This window comes from Pteronotus mesoamericanus, unplaced genomic scaffold (assembly GCF_021234165.1).
Source record: "Pteronotus mesoamericanus isolate MK-2021 breed Mesoamerican mustached bat unplaced genomic scaffold, CSHL_Meso_final scaffold_1186, whole genome shotgun sequence".
Classification (NCBI taxonomy): Eukaryota; Metazoa; Chordata; class Mammalia; order Chiroptera; family Mormoopidae; genus Pteronotus; species Pteronotus mesoamericanus.
This window is the reverse complement of record NW_026555302.1, coordinates 14,206,061-14,212,060: the sequence shown is the minus strand read 5'-3', so window position 1 is coordinate 14,212,060 and position 6,000 is coordinate 14,206,061. Positions and strand designations below refer to the sequence as shown.

The following is a 6,000-nucleotide window of genomic DNA, read 5'->3' as shown; positions in this document are numbered from 1 at the left end:
CCTTCTGAGAAATAGCTCTTGGCCTGCTACTGCACGTTAACAGAGACTGAACACTTAACCATGGCGCCTGGGCTTCCCAGGGTGAGCTGGGTATTAACGGACCCATGAGGAGGTACACTGCACTCCAAAAGGGCCGCTTGAGTGTTCTAATTTACACAGACAGGAATCGAGGGCATCTGTGTGGGGGGTAATGGTGGTAGGACACAGGCTGGGTCAGGCTTTTGGACTCACACTGGAACTTACACCATTGTCTCTCCTGCTCATTGGGACTTTCAGCCTCCATGACTCTATGAGCCAATTCCTTATAAGAAATCATACACACACACACACACACACACACACACACACACACAAAATAAAAGTCATATATATATCTCTGTATCTCCTATTGGTTTTTTCCTCAGGAGAATCCTAATACAGCTGAGTTATGTACCATCTTTATGTCTCAATTTCCCCATCCTAGCAAATGGTAATAAACGAATTTCCTACCCTCCGAATGGTGAGGATTAAAAAAAAGTTGACTCACATGAGTTTGTTGAGGTCGAATCAGTCTCTTTCACATTTTCATATTCTTAGGACCTAGTAAAGTTTATGGGGGAATGCAGTTGTTCATAAATATCGATTAAATGGCTATCAATTTTTAAAAATAATCCTAACATATATAACTATTATTCACTATTTTTATTTAACAAATATTTATGGGTACCTACTATGCCCAGGCATCATGCTAGGCTTTGGGCACGTATTTGGAAACATAACTATTTTCATTAAAAGGAAATAAATCATTGATACAGACTATGTTAAACCACTTCTCACATAACTGTTCTTAAACAAAAATTTAATTCCATGAAAATTTCCCTTTATTGAAATGAAATAGTAAAGAATGATATTAATTCTCTGAACCAAAGAGCAAAACAAATAAATAGAAGATAGGAATTTGAGTAATAGGGTGCTTGAATTCTTTTTCTTAGTGGAGACAATTAGAAATTTGTTGCCTTTAGAGCAGAGCATGCACTTGACTTTGCTTCCAACAGGTTGACCACTCTGAGTTCTTGTGTAGTAATGCTAGTGAATATAACTTAGGCCACATTTACAGATTAATTGTAACATGATTAAATTTTGTATTACTTTATCTGTGTTGGTTGGTGTGGCTTGAAATAATTAGATCACAGGGCGGCCCAATTATTTGGTATAGACAGTCATGTACACACCCTCAGCCTTACTTAGCATGAAGAAATCAATCCTGCCCCAAATTCACTGGCTGACACTGACAACTGCTTTCTTTAACTACACTTTTACAGTGTAAGAAATTCAATGAGCAGACTAAGACCCATGATTAAAACTTGAGCGGCTAAAGCAACTGCTGACTATCTCTTCGAGATCAGTTTCTTTTCAGTGCAGAAGCTGCAATTCTACCCTGTGCAGGTTTAAGTCATTTCTCTCTTCAAGACAATCTCGGACTGATTTTTTAAAACTTTTCTTTGCTGACCATAAAATACACCCTTCTTTTTACTCTGTGATTGTCTGACCATTGTGCTGTCCATCCGGAAAGAGTACAAAATAATCCTGAATGTAAACTGTTAATTAAAAAAAAAATTTAAAAAAGCGAAAAAAAAATCTTACGGCTTTAGTAGGATTTAATAAAATAATTACACCTGTGTTTTGTCCAGGGACATTTTACCATTCAAGTTAAAGAAATCCTAGAACATTATGACTACTTACGAAGGAAGATATTTACAACGCAAAGCGCCTATCATATTTACGCTGATCAACGCAGCAAAGTAAGATTCATGAAGCTACCGTTGATTTAGACATTATTTATTAGGTGATCAATTTCCACGTTACTGCTGGTGTCAAAAGAACTTCCTAAGCGAAGCGAAGGGGAAGAAGCCTGTATGTCCTTGCTATTCCGATCCGCGTGGGAGCGCGAGGAGTGGCTGGAATGAGCGGGCTCTGACGTTCAGGGCGCGGGGAAGCCGCCGGTGTTACGGACAAGTGGAGCGGAAAGAATTTTGGCTAATTAAATTAACGCAGGACGCTCCTCCCGCCCTGGCCCGCGGGTGTGCGCTCCTGCAAAGCCGGAGGCGGGGACTCGGCCCGATTCAAATTTCGAGCGGGACGTTGGCGCGGGGCTCAGCAGGTGCCTCGGCCCGGCCCCCGCGGCGGGCGTTTCCGCCCTACCTGCCCACAGGGCCGGAAGTCACCTAGCGGGGGCGCGGCCCCTCCTTGAGGGCCGGTGTTTCAGCCACGCAGAAAGCCTAAAAAAGTGGGCGCCCACGTGCAGTCACGCCTCTCCACGCTCCGGGCCGCGGGGTTCCTGTCCTTCCTCTAGAGTGCCCCTGTGCCCTGGGGGAATCCCAGCAAAAGTGGGAAGGGAGCGAGGCGGAGTAGAACGGCTCAGAGAGGCACGGGCGCGCCACTTCCCCACCGCACAGGTTACGCTGCAGGAGGCAGCTCCTGGGAGGTCGCGCATGCGCCCACTGCTCTTCAGGCGCGTGGAAAAAGTCGCGCATGTGCAGATCCAAGACGGGAAAAATGGAGCTCAGGGATGACTGGCAGGTTGAGGGCGCTTTAGCGACAGAGGAGCCGCCGGGGCCGGGAGGCGCGTGCGCAGAGCACGCGAAGGGGTGGGGCTCCTCCGCGGGGTCGGCCTCGCGCGCCCCCTGTCGCGCGCCCTGGGACAGGAAGGCGCGTGAGGGGCGGGGAGGAGGAGGCGGTGTGGAGGGCGGGCGGGGGGAGGGGAGCCGGAGCGAGGGAGGGCTTATCGACCCGGCGATTTTGGTTAAAATATTCAAAATGGCGGACGGAGGAGCAGCGAGTCAAGATGAGAGTTCAGCCGCGGCGGCAGCAGCAGCAGGTAATCATTACGGCATTTTACATATTCATATTCATACTCGAGCCCGGCTCCCGCGGCCCCCCCGCGACTTAGCATAATTTATTAGTACTCAGGATTATTATAATTAACGGCGGGGAGCTGGGGGGCCGGGGAGCGCCGAGCCCCCGCCGGGCGCCGAGCGGAGGGGGAGAGAGGCTCGGAGCGGCCGGGCGGAGGGGCACCCGGGGCACCGGGGGCTGCGGCCCGGCCCGCCGGCTGCCCGGCCCGGCCTGCGCCGCCGCCGCCTCGCCGGCCCGAGCCCGAGCGGGTCCGCGGCGGGGCCGGGGCCGAGGAGGACAATGAAGACGTTTTACATATTCATAGCGGCGGGCGGCCCGGCCGGGCGGGCCGGGGGGGGGGGGCGTGGAGGACGGGGCGGCGGCGGCGGCACAATGCCGGGAGGCGGCGGGCCCCGAGCGGACCCGGCGGCCGGACCTGAGCACGCGTGCCCCCGGCAGCGGCGCGGGCGGGGCGGGGCGGCGGGGGGCGTCCGCGGGGAGCTCCTGCCGCCGCCCGGGGCCCAGGGGGTCTGGCTGGGGTCACGGCCCCGGCACCTCGCCGCACCCGCTCGTCCCCCGGGGGGCGGCCCGACCCGAGATGGCCCGCGCTCGACGTACGCAGGGCGCCGGTGGGCGCCACTTCGCGCCTTCGGGGGGACCTTCGGAAGTCCCCCTCCAGGGCATGTCCTCGGACCGCCCCCTGTGCTCGGGCCGGCGGTCAGTAGCCCCGTGGGTCCCCGTCGGGCGCAGTCCCTGGGGAGTGGGGTGGGAGGCGCCGGCGTGGCTGTGGCCCCCGCACCCCCTCCCTGACCGCACGGTCGGGCTGGTGTCGGGCCCCGAGCCCCCCGGCCCCCGAGCGCCCTCAGGTTCCCAGAGCGCGGCAGTGCGGCCGGCCGGCCCCGGGACCCCCGGCCTGACAAGTTGCTAATGTCCCGGTCTCCCTCCTGCGGGGAGTGGGGAGGCGGGTATCCCTGCCCGGGTCCGCGGCCGCGTCTTCTCGCCCGGGGGCTGGGTCCTCCCCGCTCTCCGCCGCGCCGATCCTCTCTCATTTGAATAATGTCTAATTCGGGGAGGTTTATATTATTGAAATGGCCGCCTGGCTTTCCCCGCCTCTCATGTTTAGTAATTCAGACCTTTAATAACAGCCACTCACAGCCCAACGCCGTGTTTATATTTTACATTCGCCCCATGTGCTTTTGTGGTTCGATATGATTCTTTTTTTTTTTTCCTTGGCAATCCACAGGGCTCTGAGATCAAACCCAGGCTGTGCCGGGAAGAGAAGGGGGAGCGAGGCCTGGCTCCTCCTGCAGTTGCCTAGGCCTCATGTTCTCTGCCGCCTGATTTATTTACTAATAACCAAAATGACTCCCCCCACCCAATCCTCGCGCACCCCCTCCTCTGTGGGCACAGCCGCCCCTCCTGGGGCCTCACCAGCGTTACAGCAGCACTGAGCTGAGCTTCAACTCTGCCCTGTTTTGTTTTCTCTTCAAAAAGACTTTCTTACAGTTTGCAATAATATTGGGCCTAAGGGGGGGGGGGGCAGGGAAATTGTCCTATTTCCAGAGGCCGAATGAAGCCTATTTGGGTTTCACTTTGTTTTGGTGATAGACACCCCCTCTCCCTTGGCCCCTACCCCCAAATTCAACACTTGCAAGCTTTGTAGAGGTGGGTGCGCAGGATTTCTAAATCCAATCTTTTTTTTTTTTTTTTTTTTCCAGGAGTTGTGGAATAGACAAGTGTTTTAGAAATCCCAGCTGACAGGGCGTCCGAACTTTCTCAGGGCCGCACTGCCTTTGCTGCCTCTTCAGAGAAATTTAAAATGGGCCTTATACTAATTTTGTGCTGTGTTTTGGTTGTAGCACTCCCGGACGCAGCAGTGGGGGTCCGCTTTCTCTGAGTGTTTGGGCGGTGGTTAAACGGGTGAAAATGGAGTCATAAACACGGGCATTGTGTCCACCCTGGTCTGAGAACGCGCTCCCCTCCCAGGGCGCCCGCCCCGCTCCTCTAAGTTGTCAGCATTGATTTTATGTTCTGTGCAGACTTAGGACAGTTGACCTATGAAAGGCAGATTAGCTTTGACCATGGAGAAGAAAGAATAATTTTGATTTTTGGCCTTTCCCTTGGTAACATTTTCTTTGAACCCTTTTGTTTTGTATAGTCGCAGTGTGTGTTTAGCGCCATGGTGGTGGTTCTCACTGGTTTTTATTCCCGCAAGCAGAGGACAGTGTCAGAGTATCGTTTAACGCTGGTGTGTTAAACCGCTGACATTATGTCAAGGTACTTTCTGGTCACTTGCTAGCTACAGGTTTGGTGAGAAGTTGGTCTTCAGTTTAATTTGTAACAAAATCCTAGGTTTAATGGGCTAAAAGCAAGCCAATTTCAAATACCTAGTTCTCACCGTTTTTCTTGCATAACCTCCAGGAGGCAGGCCCCGAATGCAGCAGGGGAAAAAATCTGTAACTTCCACAAGGATGTTTAGGTGAGTGGCTGCTTCAGAGACCTGAAGCGTGAGGTCAGGTGGACAGAAAGCAGGACTTTGATTTTATGCCTTAAATAGCGTATGTTTTTGCACCCGATTCCCAAGATGTGGTCAAACTGATGATGTCATTGGACAGAGGACAACGCGCAGTTAATTTGATTTATTGTCCTGAGGTGAAGTGTAGCAGTGAAACCTTCTCATAGGGAAGCCATTTATCTCAGGACAGTTTCCTTTACAGCTGCAATTTAACCACCGCCAAGGCTGTAGGTGTTTTGTCCGGGAGGAGAAAATGTACATTGTGTTTCACAAACAAAATTTCACTGGTACCATTTTTGTAATACTGAAGACGATGAGTGTTATTAAGTGGCCTTTATTCTGGTTGGCTTTCCATGCTGTTGTACAAATTCATGTCCTCAAATTCTCAAATGGATCATCCTAGACGGGATCCATATGTGTGCTCATTTTATTAGATGGGTTCTTTGTGACCCCCTCAACTCCAATAAGAAGCTGTTTCTTCACTTAATCAGAGCGTAGCCCAGGCTAAAGAAGAGACCCTGTGTGTGCCTCGCACCCGCCCCTGTGAATAAAGGGAAGTTGGAGGGAGTGAGGGCTAGTTAGTCTTTTCGGTTGAAACGCTAGTGTTTAAA

The 6,000-nt window shown here is 52.2% G+C and overlaps 1 protein-coding gene across 1 annotated transcript in view; it reads left to right on the top strand.

Annotated features, from left to right (window-relative positions):
* The first annotated feature begins 2,799 nt into the window (after nucleotides 1–2,799).
* POU2F1 (POU class 2 homeobox 1) overlaps nucleotides 2,800–6,000 on the top strand; it is a 101,740-nt gene continuing 98,539 nt past the window's right edge. Inside the window, exon 1 of the mRNA XM_054587817.1 lies at nucleotides 2,800–2,857. The gene's annotated coding sequence lies outside the window, so the exon portion shown is untranslated. The remainder of the gene's footprint in view (nucleotides 2,858–6,000) is intronic.